Source organism: Parus major, chromosome 2 (assembly GCF_001522545.3).
Source record: "Parus major isolate Abel chromosome 2, Parus_major1.1, whole genome shotgun sequence".
NCBI lineage: Eukaryota > Metazoa > Chordata > Aves > Passeriformes > Paridae > Parus > Parus major.
Genome location: NC_031769.1, coordinates 63,961,875 through 63,978,346, shown reverse-complemented (window position 1 = coordinate 63,978,346; position 16,472 = coordinate 63,961,875).

Genomic DNA, 16,472 nt, shown 5'->3' with positions numbered 1-16,472 from the left:
CCCCCCTACCCTTACAATGCTTTGGCTTCTCATCAGAGAATAAATAGGCAGGAAATTATCCAGTTGCATTTTATACTCATTTTATCATTAGTCACTACTACTTAATGTATGTATTTATGCAAATTTATGTCTAAAGCAAATGTTCTTTAATCAGTTCGCACATACCTGAAAAGCTTAGGTTTTCAATAGCAAATTAAATAAATGCTTTCAGTGACCATTTGGAATGTTTGCAGGCAAAGTCCAGTTGTGTGAGCATACCGAGACAAACGCACATGAGCGCACATCCGCACAGAAAGCCTCTACTCTGATTACAGAATATTATCCAAGAAAGAAAAAAAAAAAAAAAAAGAAAAGTTGCACAACCTGAAGCCAGAGCCTAAAGTGATGCAAAGTGCTGCACTGGTTTACACCTGTGGTGCCAGGGGTACAGCTTGCATCGGCAAACCAAATGCATCACATCTGTCTATCCACAACCAGCACACAGAAAGGGAATGTCCTTTGTCCTTTGCCTGCAAAGTCAAGTTTAAAGGGTGATCTTGCAATTCATCCTACCTCAAATCTCCACGACTGCTGCTGAAAAACAAGAAGTCCTGCCTTTTAATTTATTTTTTTTTAATGTCTTTTTACCTTGAGTGTGCAGCATTACAGCAGAGACAAGGGGAGTTAGAAGTGTCTGAGCAAGGCGCAGACAAATCGCCATGTCACTCAAAAAGTGATCTAAACCTTTAAAGGCTTTTTTTGCACGCCGTCGTCATTAAGGCGCACCGCCTGCTTTCTGATACCAATGGAAACAAAGGAAAACCGGGACTACCAGAACCTGCAGCACTCGCATCCGTGGGAGAGCAGCGAGCACCACAACAACAGCAGCGGCAGCAGCAATGGCGAGGGAAAAAACCCTCATTTATAACCAGTGACAACTAAAACCTATGAAGTTTTTAAAAGAATGTGATTGTTGTCAAAAGGAATTGGGTACAACAATGCTGCGTTCAGCTCTGGTTCCACTCAAAGCCGTGGCTGAGGGGCTCTGGGAAAGCTGCTGGAAGGCTGGTGGGCACAGACCAGCAAGAAAGTGAATTTTGCATACTGTACGGATCATCGCTCAGTTCAGGGCAGTCATATTGAATCTGTGATCAACCAATTGTGCTTCATGAAACCGTCAGCCCTCATTTATGTCTAGCTGTTTTCTTCTGTCCTGCTGTAAACAAGCTCTGCTCTGAGCTGTCTCCCTACCCTTATCTGCTTACGAAGATCACACAGACAGACCTCATCAGCAGCCTTAGAGTTAAAGTTAAAGTTACTGCTTCCAGACAGCAGTCCCCATGCAAGCTGGAAGTCAAAAAGAAGAGCAACTTTGGAATGACAGAGTTTTAGTTCCTTTTAGGAAATGCATACCTTAGATTCATACACATACTGGCATGTTATGTCTCTTTCATGAAATTAAATTAGGTGTTCCTAATATGAACAACTGTTTCTAACATCAGCAAACTAGCTCAGCAGATTCATCCATGGTTTTGTTTGTGGGTTGGTTGTCTTGTTGTTGGTTGTTGGGGTTTTTTTGTTTTGTTTTTTTTTTCCTTTGGGGCCTTGTTTGAATACAGCCAAAAGAGAAGTAGCTGGAAATATTGCAAATCTGGTAGGGCTCCAAGAACCTAATAATGCCTGAAATGCTCTAAGGAGTGTAACGATGGTAAACAGGAACAGGTATGTTGGCTTCTGTTCTCATTCACTTCAGTAAGAGCATTAGTCTTTCAACGAAAAGCAGAGCACAGTTTTCAAATGATCCTCTCACATAAAAAGGGATGGAGCCGCACTAAGCACTTATTCCTCTGTGAACTCACTTACACACACACAAATGCATTAGTTGGTATTTACAGCATTTAATTCTTACAACCAGCTGCTAAGTCCCTGTTAAGGATTTCCCTTATGCAGCTGGAGCTGGAACCTTTTCCTTTCTCAAAGCCTATTACTTTGTCTATTTAAGGGATGGCAGCCAAAGAGAAACAGCTTGATATTTGCACCTGTCTGCTTTAAGCACTCCATGTTAGATTTTGCAAACAAACTCTTCATTGCTAAAGAGAATGACACTTAGTAGGGTCAAAGATGTTTTCAGCTGACTCTGCAGCAATCAAAAATAAATAAAATTAAATAAAGAAATAACCTCATACTTTGTTTCTTCTAGATAGACAATGAGGCCAAAGGAAAAAGGTTGTGGAAAAGGAGCAGCTCAGTGTGTAGGTGGGAGATGTAACTATGTGTGCCTAGTCTAATAGAATACCAGGCACAGCTAGGCATGAGTGAACCTGCACGCTGCCCACGCAGGAGCACATGGGACAGCTTTTGCCTCTTCCCCTATAAACGCAGAAACGCTTCAGAAGGAAAACATGTGCAAGGAATCCTTAGGAATTTCTACAAACTGGACTGCCTTTTGAGGACCCACAGAAAGCTTTGCCACCTAGACGGTCAGACCTATGAGAAAATCGTTTTTAGACGATCAAAAAGAAATGTACGCTCCATTCATGTGTATGCTCAGAGGTGTGCAAGCGTGGCCCTACAGAGCCCCACTAGCTGGAGTGTAAAGCAGTGAGGGCGTACATCAAGCGAGTAACCCTCGTGTGAGCTTTCAGCCTTACACAAACCATCTTAGCACGCTTGCTTCTTGCTAGGAAACAAACGTGGTGCTTTCAGTCAGCTTTCATTTACAATTGCACTGAAAGAAACAACAATCTCACTGGTGTATTAGCTCAGTTACTAAGAAGTAGTCTTTTTATTGCTTGCTCTTAAAATAGAAAAGCCCTCAAAAAACTCAAGCTACAGAGCTGATGACAAGAGCAAAAACGCCAGGGGAAGAAAAAAAACTAGAAGGAAAATAAAACAAAGTAGAACATACAATTTATTAGGCAAAACATTGGTGCTGCATTTTGATTTCATAAATTGTCCCCATTTGTACTTCCTGTTTAAACAATAACTAACATGATGATGGGTTAAATGAAGTTGAGATTGTCACAAACATGGCCTCACTAGTAATTAATGTAGTTTAATATGGTTGTTGGCACACATCTCACATGACAGATAATGTTCCAACATGTCACTGATAGGACCTTTCAGCGCAGCTTTAGGAGATCTACCAGGCATTGCCGAGGTTGGTTGGGTCAAAGGGTTGAACCATGTGTAATTCAGAACAGAAGAGGTCCCACGGTCACTCCACAAAAACAATTACACTACTTATTTCACTCCATCCCTTGCCCGAAATTCACAAGCCTCACAGTTTCAGCGCAGTCAATCTCACTCTGCCCTGGGGCTATGAGCCACATGAAAATATGTGGTGCTGTGTTTATAAATCTAATCAAAAATAGAAACAGTAGACAAGCACAATGAGGTCCTACTATGGATCATGGGAATTCTCTAAATTCTGAAGGCACTTTTGTTTAACTTCTGTGGGCCTTCTCCTACCATTACATTGTCTGGTACTCTCGTTAATCATCTCCTTGACTTGTCAATGCTATAAAGGAGCCTATGCGTCTGCTGACTTCTCTCCCATCACACTACAAATAATATTATGAAACAGCAATGCTAGGAATAGTCCCTTTAACTTTTCTCTTTGGAAAGCATGGCTTTTTCTTCACTTACCTCTCTGTCCATGCCAGCCTGCCCTTTCTCAGACCTGCAGCAAAAAATGCTTCCTCCTGCAACAAAGGAAAGGCAATATATCTGAATTTTCAGTGCACAGTAATTCATACCACTAGGTTTAACACTCAGACTTGGAGAGCACCGGCCCATAAACCTGCTAGGAGGGGGTGGGGGGGAGGTCTTTCCTGGTGCCATCCCTGCTCTGACTTTGTCAAAGAGCAAAGGGAAGATGTAGTGCTGCTCCTTCATTTCTTTTTGAAAACAAATTTTCATCAGATCATTTAAAAAAAAAAAAAAAAAACAACAATCTGCTAATAAACATAGATGAAAAAATCATAATTTAAGGTCAGATGAAGCAATGTCAACAAGAAATCCTTTTTAAGTGGAAGCAGTCCAGAAGGATAATTCCTATCACCAGAGAGTAACCACTAAAATGATGCAGTTTACTGTGGAATACACCTTACCTGAAAACTACAATACCAAAGCTGTCAAACACAGGAACGCTTCTGTGATCTGGCATTTACACCTGCCTCATTTTCTGAGCTGGGATTTCCACTGAATGGATGAAAATTTTCCTCTATTTTGAGGTTATAATTAAGCAAACTTACAATAACTTCACAATTTAGATACCACGTCAACGAAAAGGCCTCAGTTTCATATCAGCTACTTTTGTCTCTATGTGGGAATAAAATTTATTCATTCAAAATAGCCAGAGACATTGCCCCTGTGCCTGCTGAAATCAATGGCAAAACTCAGTCTGACTCCACAGTTGCAGGACCTGACCCACAATGAATAGCAAGCTTCTTCCTTGGCCTGATTTTCCCTTGTGCATTTACACAAACACACTTTCAGGTTATTTTGCTGAGCCTGAAAACAAAACAAGACTTTGAACAATTAAAAATATCCCTTCAGAGTCCCTCAGAAGCCTTAGGTGACCTTCCGGGTCAGAAGATGCCCTGTACAAAGTACATGTTTGGCCCCACTTGAGGAAACTCTCTCTCCTGAGGGCACCAGGCAAAGAAGTGCCTAATTCTGAGTATGTGCTTAGGTTTCATTGAAACCAATACAATGGACAGTGGACGGGGCCACAAATGCTCCACGGAAAAGGGCTGCATTGTCACTCCAGTTTCTCACTAATGAATGAAGGGCTGAGCTTTTGCCCAGGCTTCGCTGATGCTGAGAGCCTGCTGACCTTTGCCATCGCTCCTTGATTTTGGTGCCCTCCTTGGGGTGCCAAGGCCATCGAAGTGATGCCGGGGGCTGTGAACCCAGCAGCTCCTGCTTCTCCTGGAGCCAGCCCTGCCCACACAGCCCCTGCACCACAGCCCACAGCTGTTGCAAGGCTCCCTGCTCCCAGTCACTATACAACATTGAAAATAAAGCCCCAGCACGAACCCGCAGATAGGCTCAAGTCATGTATCTGGTCACTGTATGTTTCAGAAAACAACACCAGTCCCAATTCCCGATTCCAAAAACTGGGATGGGCTTTCAGAACAAGGTAGTACGTGCCTTTCTTTTCCAGCTTCTGGAACTGTACATCCACTGAATGCAACAGGTAACTAGTTTTAAACCAAATAGCATGGCATATTGCTTATCCCCCTTGTTTCCCTTATGGCATGTGGCATATGGGAACAGCAAAAAAGAACCACCTGTATGAACCAAAAGCAACAAAAGCTCAGAAGAACTTCTTTCCCAAAGTAGAACGGTGAAAAGCTGCCAGCAGAAGAGAACTGACCACATTAAAATAAACTGTGAACTCAACATTTTCATCCACAGTCAACATCTGTGCACTGTAGAAGAGCCAAAGATGCAGCAATAAGGACTTGCAAAGCCACAACAGTCCAGGAATCCAAACATTGGGTAGACTCGGAGTTTCATCTTAAAAAAATGTGATTGAGGAAATAAGGACAGCAGAGGCAAAGATAGATAAACAATGAGTTCAGAAGAGACATTAATAATGTTAGGGTCTAAACACTGATTTTCTTAGAGTTCAAGAACTTCCTCTTATTTGGGTTTTCCGGGAAATTTTTTAATTTGTTTGCTTTGGTGTGGGACACTTTATTGGTTTTTGTTTGTTTTTTTTTTTTTAAACTGGAGGTGTTAGAAATTGTTTTTCCTTTTTCCTTTATAGTACCAAACACGTAACACATTCAACACTGCATCAACTGATGCTGACTGTGGCCTTAGTTAACCTCACCAGCCTATTTTCTTTAGCTGGAAAACAGTAGAATCATTAGCAATAAACTAGCTTGCAGTCCTTAAAGAGTACAGCAAAAACAGAGTACATGATCTTCTCAGCAATCAAAACACAACATAAAAAGTATTTGAGATCCCACCAGGTATTTTATTTCATACCTGGCTGATGTATTTTACGTGAATTAGGGATGGACTTGAGTTATTTTTAAATCCATTTGTAGTAAAATGGCAAAGCAAAACAATTACTTAGATGTTATTAAACTGCTTATTCCACCTTTTTTTTCTAATTTTTTTGCCCAATTATGCTTTGTTTTTTCACAAGGGGAAAAACTAAGAATGCTAGATTAAATATGCAAGATATACTAATAACCTTCTGTAGCGAAAGTAATCTATTTTTAATACAAAAAATGGGTGAGTTAGAGAGATGCACAAAAACACTCTTTTAGCACCACAGCCCTATTAGCAGGCTCCCATCACTGGCCAAGGAGAGCAATGCCAGGCACAGCTGAGGTGTCGGAGATTGCTGGAGGAGAAACAGCAGGTTCAGAGCAGGAGCAGCAAAGCAACAGTTTGTCATGGTGGGGGCTGCCCTCGCTCCTTCCTCACCTGCACCTGGGGCACCATTTATCACATGCTAAGAAGCTGTGCTGTGGGATCTCTGTGCTACAATATCGGCAGAAACCACTGAGTAAATGATAACCCTAACAACCCTGCTTGCAATTCCCTTTGGACTCTCGTAAATACCAGGTAGCCAGCCTTGGTCTTTAAGAAATATTTCTTCAGGGGAAAATTGCACCTCCAGTGAAGAGAATCCATCAGTCACTTAAATTCAGCAGGACTGACCTTTGAAGCCAAAAGCATTGTGCTTATCCTCCTTTAATCATCAATTTTGGGAGCAGGTCCTTCAAAGTAATCTCAGATCCATGCTATATGTTTTCTTTTTAATTTTTCTTTATTTTAATTCATAAAGAAAGGATCTTACTGCAATATGTCTTTAGACAATATGTCTTAAGACCATTAACACACTCAAAATTAGGCTCACATTCGATTCCTTCACTTGATAGGTTGTGATGTTCCTAGTCTTTTTCTATGTGCCTGAAAAGATGAATAGATGATTTTACTAATGTTAAACCTCAGTAGGCAACTAAGCACCACTCAGCTGCTCACACACTCTCCCTTTCAGTAGAATAGGGATGAGAAACAGAAGGATAAAACTACAAAAACTCATGGGTTTAGATGCAGACAGTTTAGAACCATAGACTGATTTGGGTTGGAAGGTACCTTAAAGATCATCCAGTTCTAATTCCCTTGCCATAAGCAGGGACACCTTTCACTAGACCAGGTTCAAAGCCCCATCCAGCCTGGCCTTGAACACTTCCAGGAATGGGGCATCCACATCTTCTCTGGGAAACTCATCACCCTCCAATAAAGAATTTCTCCCTGATATCTAATCTAAACCTAATCTCTTTTAATTTGAAGCCATTCCCTTTTGTCCTGTCACTATGTGCTCTTGTAAAGAGTCCATCTCCATCATTCTTATAGGCTCCCTTCAGGTACTGAAAGGTCATGATTAGAATACCCTGAAGCCTTCTCTTTTCCAGGCTGAACAATCCCAGTTGCCTTAGCCTTTCCTCATAGGAAAGGTGATCCGTCTCTCTGATCATCTTGGTGGCCCTGCTCTGGATTTGCTGTGACCAGTCCATGTCCCTCCTCCTGTGCTCAGGGCTCCAGAGCTGGATGCAGCTCCAGGGGGGTCTCACCAGAGCAGAATAGAGTGGTAGAATCACTTCCCTTGCACTGCTGCCCATGCTGCTTTTGATGCAATCTGGGATATGGTTGACCTTCTGAGCTGCCAGAATTTATGTTTTTAAATGAGGGATAAAAAAGGAAAGGGAGTAGGGAGGGAACCACAAGTAAACAGTGATGCAAAAGAAAACAATTGCTCACCACCAACCGACTGATGTCCAGCCAGTCCCCAAACACCTTTCACCCACTCCCCTCACACTCAGTTTTATTGCTGAACATGACATCATATGTTATGGAATATCCCTTTGGTCAAATGGGGTCAGTTGTTCCAACTTCTTATCCTCCCAACATTTTGCATAGTCCCAGCCCACTCACTGATGGCGTGGTTTGAGAAACAGAAAAGATTTTGACACTCTGTAAGCACTATTCACCAATAGCTAAAGCATCCCCGTGTTATCAACACTGCTATAACAAACCCAAAACACAGCCCCACACAAGCTACTATGACAAAATTTAATCTCAGTCCAAACCAGTAATTCCTGTGGAAGCTGGAAATACCAAACTTTTAGGTTTTGTGTCACCATTCCAGTATTCCCATTTCCCACCAAATGAAAAGCAGCACACATGAAGGTTGACCACAATGCTTCAGAGCCTGGTTTATGGATGATCAACTCCTGATGAAGTCCCAGGGCTCTTATTTAAGAGTACTGAAATTTTTAGTGATCTTCAACTGAAAGTCACTGTTGAAGGGTTGAGGGAGGAACAACACCAGCCCCAGCCTGAACAAAAGGCTTTCCAGAAGAGGATGATGAAAAGCTCCCATTCTTTTTTTTTTTGTCTTTTTTTTTTCCAGAATTGCCCACTGCAAGACTTGGAGATGGCTCAGATTAAGATGGTAGCAGGCAGCAGGACTGAGGGACCAAGCTCGGTAAGAAAACCATGCTCCTCATGGTTATGGTCAAGCAAAAAATTCTTTTTCTTCCAGTTTTCAACTTGTAAAACAAGCACAGCAATACTCATTACCTTCGTGATTCTACCATCCATGGTGAATTTTTGCATACCACTCTGGATGCAATAACATGGTATCATGAACCTCATCACTGCCACTGTCCTTAATTTTCACTTCCCACCCACATCCCAGCTCTTAACCAGCAAAAAGAAAAAGATTATTTTCATTACAGAATGTTTTGTGACTTGCAATTCTTAAATTACATGGCCTTCACATTACAGAAGAATGTTAAAGTATCGAGCTGCACATGAAATCCTGAAAAAAGAGATAAAACTTTTAATGATTTTGCTTGTGCAGAAACAGCATTGTAATCTCTAAGCAGACATCGCATACAAAGTAAATAAAAAAATCAAAGTATAAAATACTTACTATTAGTCAACATTGTCTTGGGACAAGAGCCCCAACTTCTTTTTAAAACTGTTTCAGAGTTTCCTCCCTAATTTATTTTCAGGGAACAAGTAGTTCATTTTCTGACTTTTTGTGTTTGCCATAGAGCTCAGTACTTCCTCATGAACAAGTACTTTTCATTTTCTGGTTACCACTACTACTACATACAAAAGAAAACCAATCAGAAATTATTTTCATGCACCCTGCAGTTTAGGGGATCAGTGTACAATGATTGGAGCATGGTTTTCCAAGAAAGTTCCACTGTAAATAGCACAATCTGCCCTAGGAAAAATTCAGTTTTGCTGTTTGTTAGTTCAAAGATCAAAATTTCAAATATATATATGAAAGTGTAATGTTAAAGGGTTTTCCAAGGACTCCCTGGAAAATACAGGAAAACGCTTCCTGTAAAAGTTGCACTTGTTACATACATCACTTCAGATATCAATACTGTTGCTAATAGATCAGGAGAGTTTTCTTTCAGTCAAAGAGACAGAAATCATACTGTATGAGCAGTCCCAGAAGGAATACCGCTAGTTGCTCAAAACATATTTCACTCGCCTCTGGCAGGAGTTTCCGGATTAGTGTCATATACGTGTCAACATGAAACAACATAGGCTACTTGTTCATACATTCCCATTAGTGCCCCTTATATCAGCCTATATGCCAGCTGACACTGACTATACATATATATCAATATATTCAACCCAGTGAGTGCAGTCCTCTGCCAGGCACTTCTTAGTGAGACACAACCACCAAGTAAAAGTGAAGGGAAACTGAGGCAATGGCTTCTATAATTGAGAAAGTGGAAAAAAGTAGACAGGGAATTAGGGAATTTGGTATACATTTCTAATTTGCACACCACTAATTAGAAATGGCAGTGTATAAAGACGTATTTTGACTAATAAGCAGAGTTGCAGCTTGGTTTTTGAGACCCAGTTAGCTGATAAGACCTAGACACACATAGTTCAATGTCTGCAGTGGTTTCCATTAGTTTTCAATCAATAATAGCAGGAAAATTGTGCCTGGCATGTTTTAAACTTGGTATCTTCAGTCAGCAGCTAGGTGTGAAGTTTCTTTGTCCCAGACAGGAAATCAGCAATTGAAATTCTGATTTCAAGATCTGAATTCTTGGACCAAATCTCCCTTTGAAATAAATGCTAGTGATGTTTCATTTATTGCATGCAAAAGAAAGCTACCTCAGGACCTTGAACAAGCAAATAGTCAAACATGACTGCTTTCAAATTCCTGCATTATGGGATAGATGTTATGTCCAATAGGCCCAAAGCTGTTTTGTAACCAATGGAGAAACTGTAAAACTGATATGCCCCTCTGTGTGACTTCTTATAGAGCAGAAGAGTCAGCAGCAATCCCATGACATGTTCTCCTTGGTAATTCAGCAGTTCAATAAATTCCTGCTGACTGCCCCCTTCTTCTCTCCAGCCATTCATTCCTCTCCTTGGAAAGCAGCTCACTCAAATCTCATTGGGCTGTATTTACTGTAAATCTAAGCCAGGTTAAAAATACCTGTCCCCAAAACACCGTTTTTTATTATTTACATTGAACCATTTCACTGGTCCTGCACGTGGTTGTGCCACTACAGCCAGGGCATAACAAACGAATCAAGGAAAAAGATTATCCTTAAGTGAGCTTTCCCATCAGAGAAAACATATACTGAAACTAGACCCCCATAACAACATTAAAGTTTACTACCAGCCCCATAAACTGAGATTCTAAAAATATTTATGTTCCTCTGCAGCAGAACACTGAAAAACTACACTGATTGATACTGTGAGACCTAGAATAGCATCTATTACCAATGGCATATTACAAGAGTTATGGCTAATTAAAATAAAAGAAAAAACAAATAAACAAACAGCAAAAAACCCAAACAAAAACAAAAAAAACTTTCTATGAGGTAGCATCCAGCAATGACTTGAGAACTTAGAAACAGGAAGGAGACACATTACCATGTGCAGCAATCCAGCACACATCCAGAGAGGGTGCCAACACATTTTATGCATGTGTCTTCTCACTTGTCCACTGCCTTGGAGAAGAGCAAGGCAGCCCTACTTCCTTTTCACCCATTTGGGTACAACTTGATGCCCCACACCTACTTCTGCAGTTTTGGATTGGTGCAGTCTGGAAGTAAAAAAGCAATGAATTTGCCTTTCCTCACAGGGTCATCAAAAGGCTTACAGATCACTGAAGTTTTTTTGATGTTTTAATGGCACACTAACATTTTGATAACCTTGTCTTAGAAGAGACAGTTTCACTTGACAAGTGGGTAAGTTGAGCCAGAAGACGCTGTTTTCTGAGCATCACTTGCTTTGTTAGGAGAATAAGTGTGGTTTGGATTTCTTGGCTTTTGCTTAGGTCACGCACCCAATCTGAAAATAAACTTAAATACTGCATTTTTTCACCACTTACAGAAATGGGTTTGAAGAGCAAAGCTACAAAGCATGTCACTTACTCATTTAAGACACTACTGTCTATAGGTTCATTGACGGCCTAGTTAGGATTTGGTTTGGAGAATAAGTAGAATTTAAAAGCATCTTACATATTGAGGGGAAGATATTAAACGAGGAGGAACTCAGCAATAATATAGGTCTCAATCCTGAAAAAGATATATACACACACTTTTTGTTTGCTTGAATTACTTTATTGAACACAGCAGACTAATGTATAAGCTCAATCCCAACTGAGAACATTTGTAGTAAGAGAATGTCTGAAAATTTCCACAGAACTGAAAAGACATGATTACACTTCATTTTTTTCTGACCCCTCATCCCTCCTTCCCCCTCCCTCCAATACCAAACTAAGGACTTAGAGAACTCATTCTAGCATCTTTTCAGTGATTTCAGGTAAGTATAATTTCTCTTATTTGAGAGAACTATTCCTCATTTGGTGAAGATGAAAACAGTTTCAGATATTTATTGCTGATCAGTCATACTATAAAAACTAAAACCATTGAAGCAGACATAAGATAAACCAAACACTAAGCTCTTTTTCACCAGAAATTTCATGTTTTTTTTCATACCTTAATAAACTGAGGGTTTTCTCATGAAAATTTTAACAGCAGACAATACAAAAGTTAAAAACAGTGCTGCTATACCATGAGATTGTATACAATTTCTTGTCACTCTTATTCATTCCTATTCCTGTATTGACCAGGGGTTAACTTCTTAACAGAATCCAAAAAATTAAAATTGACAGGTTAAAAATCCTTACCAGTTGTCACTTTCTACTGCTTTTTCTTCAAGTGAAGCCTGTGCTGGCCTGGTTTACTAACTACCCAAAACAGGGGCCAGAGATTGCTCAGTGGAGCAGTATTGACTTCCAGCTATTCATGAGCAGCAACTTTTGAGACAAGAATGATTTTGTCAGACTGTCCCTCTGCAGCCTACATGGTGATGTGCAGAAGTTAAACAAGGCACGGAGCCCACTGGGATCAATGAGGAGACTACCCCTGGGTCTGGAAAACTTGAGAGGATGCTGTCAATATACTACACAAGTCCCATCCAAAATGTAGGGACAACGAGAAACCTTAGGAAATCCATAGAAGCTTGTAGATACAGCAGAAGTGACCTTTGTGAAGTATTAATACTCACAGAGATACGTCACAGGTTGGACAGAAATTTACAAGAATTAGTTATATGGAATGGTTATTCCAGATGATATTTTCTTGTGGGTTTTTCCCATGATAGCTAAAAACATTAAAACTAACATCACTGGTTTACTTCCCTCCCTTTAAATCAATTCACCTCCTGAATTGTTAGCACCAAAACTAATTGAGAATTTGCATAAGGTCATGTCAAACTCTTGTAGACTCAGTCTCTCCCTCAGACTTCAAGAGATTATTGAAAGGGCTAACACAGCCCTGATCTACAAGTGAGTACATGATTCTTCACAGTGGTACCTTGCTTCCTCATGCCAGGACTTCGAAGAAACCTTCAGCAGATCTTCCATGTTGTTCCATCTGAACCAAACCTGTGTTTTCCCTCTGCACTTGACAGAGAGTATAGAAGGGCAGTAGTAGTAAAATGCAGAATGCAGTGCTTTCAGGCCCTGGCTCACTGATGTGGTCTTCCTAGTTAAGAATTTTCATGTTGCAAGTGGAAACCGTCACAACTGTGGCAACTGTATGTGGATCCTTGTGTCTGAATGGGTGGATTCATTCTCCTCCCACTTTTAACTCATGAATCATAAATGGATGACATTTCAGTCTGAATTTATCAATAATCCCATAGGTTAAGTTTAAGCCTTTGGATAGTTACTTCTTACACTTTACACTTTTGGCAAAGGTAATCTTTAAGGTGAAAAAGCAATTGTTCTTCCTTAAGATTCATAAAGAATGCCTTAAAAAAAATCCCTTTTTTTCCTTTGTTTCCTCTTTCTCCCTTTCTTCCCTTCACCTTTTCAATATCTGAATGTAAAATCTTGTCTTTCAAGAGATTTTGTAGATGCTTTCAGAGCAGTGGACAGCTGGACTAGGAAATAGCTTCGTCTGTTGAATGAGTGAAGCTGCTGGATCTCTCACATGCATCCCCACAACTGGGGAATGAAAACACAGAACAGAAAAGAACAGAACAACAGAAAAGAAAACAAAGATGATCACAAGAGTTTATGCTGCAGTGAGCTGTGTGTGGGAAAGTCGCTGCTCAAGCAAAATCCAGCAGGACTCTCTGAGATCCCAAAGGTACTCTGCAGTAGCAGGACTGCAGGACTGCAGGCTGAATTTAACATGGAGCCTACCCTTTAACTGCATGGCCACATGCAATTCCTTCAGCCACTTAATTGCACCAGAAGAATGGATTCTCAGTGTCACTTTATATGAATAATAAGGTGTTGTAGTTTAATGCCAGCCAGCAACCAAGTCCTCCACAACTGTTCACTCCCCACCTGTAGGATCAGGGAGAGAATTGAAAGTGTAAAAGAAAACACGTGGGTTGATATAAAGACAACTTAATATGGAAAGAAAAAGTATCTCACACCAGCAAAGCAAAACCAGGAATTAATTCAGTGCTTCCCATGCACAGGTAGGTGTTCAGCCATCTCCAGGAGGGCAGGGTCCCATCACATGTAATGGCTACTTGGGAGTACAAACACCATCACTCCAAACATTTCTGCCATCCTTCTTCTTCTCCCCAGCTTTACGTGCTGAGCATGATGCCATACAGTCTGGAATATCCCTTTGGAGATATCTGGATCAGCTGTCCTGGCTGTCTCCTCCCAGCTTCCCATTCATCCCCATTCATGTCTCCTCAGTAGTGTGGCAGCATGAGAAGCAGAAAAAGGCCTTGGCTCTGTGCAAGCTGTACTCAGCAATAAGAAAAACATCTCTATGTCATCAGCTCTGTGCTCAGCACAAATCCAAAACAGCCCCATACCAGCCACTGTGAAGAAAAATAACTTCCCTCAAACAAAAAACAGCACATAAGGAAAAGTGGACATTAAAGCTTGCCTCTAACCTTGAAGGCTTCTTTCTTTCCCTTGTATTAAACCGTGACAACTTATCTGATAGAACAATAAATATGATATTAGCACTGGCACTCAGTAGCATATTATAAGCTTCTTAGCACTTTATTCTGCCCTAAAAACACTGCTTCATGCCAATAAAATAGACTTATCTATGGTGTTTGGCTAGAGGTCCTGAAGTCCATACTTCTGCTGGGAAGAAGAGCATTTCCTCTTGCATGCAAATAAAGTCTTTAAGGTGGTGGCTTCATGAAGAAAACAACACTTCACTGTATTGACTCATTTTTTCCATCAAACATTTACAATGATAGTACAGAAAAGCAACAGGACAGATCAGGACTAGGAGTCTTCTTGGTCATCCCATCAGCAAAAACAATAGACATGATATTTTTCAAAATAGTTGCTTTGTTTATAATAAATACAATAAAATATAATGTACATAATTCTTACAAGAATTATAACCACTTTTGTAGTCTTTAATAATGAGTTCAAAGATGGGTTCACCTTAACAAAAAGATGGATCTGGATTCACTATCCCATAGATCCCACAACAAAACCCTTGCAGATATTTATGGGTTAAAATCACTAATTTTTGTTTTTCCTGCCCTCCCTCCCACAAGCAGAAAAACCACAGAAAGGAAGGAAATTTCAGGAACCAAGATATTTTGATTGAACCAAAAAACTCAGATTCAGTTCTTGGTTTTGATTCAGGTTCACTGTGTAATCTTGGACATGTCTCCAAGTTTAACTGCTAAGATTGATGGATGGCATGGACAAATAAGTTGGGAAAGCTATCCAGACTAGGGGACCTGTTTCAAACCCCCAGAGTCTGTCATGCTTGAACCAGAAACTAGATTTTGAAATAGCCACTGGGAATACATCCTAGCAGCAAAGCCATTCTCTGGAGGGGAACTTACTTTGACAGTGCAGGAAAAGTTGCAGGAAAGAAAAGGAAAGCTCTGCTCCAGCACAACTGGTTTGGCAGAGGATTTGAGTTTTTCCACACTCTCAGCCATGGCTGCACCTGAGCACAGCTACTGGGGTCATTGGTTTCCTGTGATGAGGAAAATGCATTTTTAGAAATTTAATTTGGGGTGAGAAGGAAAGTAACCTAAAGTAACCTAAAGAGTTTCAGCAAGGTAAAACCCTCATTACAGTGAAGAACAAGCCTGTCTGGCATCCTCCAAAAAAAATCTCAACCTATAAGCTGCCATCTGGATGCAAGCTGACCAGGAACACACAATCTCCCCCTTCTCCTGAAACATGCAAGGCAATTACATGAGTCTAGATGTGATGTTTACACTTCATACCCTATTCATCTCCTGGGAAACAGCTTCCTTTGGCACACAGGCAACAGGAACAAGCTGTTTTCATATCAGGGTGTCAAAGAATTTGCTTCAGGTTGGACCATGAATGTTCATCCTTGATGCTGACAAGATGCCTTGAGAGCAGCTTCTTTCACACCATCTGCAAATGGTGCTACTGAATACACTGAATACTTTCCAGCACTGAGCCCAGGGGCACAGTTTGCATCTCAACATCACCAAGTGAGGAAATTCTACCTCAGTGTCCTAGACCAAAAGCACCACAGGTGCAGAAAGTTACTAAACACAAGCAGCTGCTTCATATAACATAAGGATAGTTGAAAGAGGCAGTGAAGGAAATTGAGAAACTTTGTGTGGGTGTGAAACATTGCATGAGCATGGATATAGAAGAAGGAGGCCATATGAAACCAAATCAGATAGGGCTTCATATCAGCAGTAAATTTACCTGTTCTTACATGAAACTGTTTCAGGTGATAGGAGGAAAACTAGTGGATATTAATAAGTATTTTTCTCCAGGACTTAGGCCTCCACAGACTGTTACCCAAAATTTTTTAGTAGAGCTACATCATTCTACACTCACAGAGGATTAGTCTCTGACTTATGTGGAAAACTAATTGATTTTTTTTTAATGCAGTTTCTCCCAGCAATTGTTACATTCAAGAAGTGAGTGTGCTTCAAATCCTGAATTTAGGAGGTTGCTGGTAGTG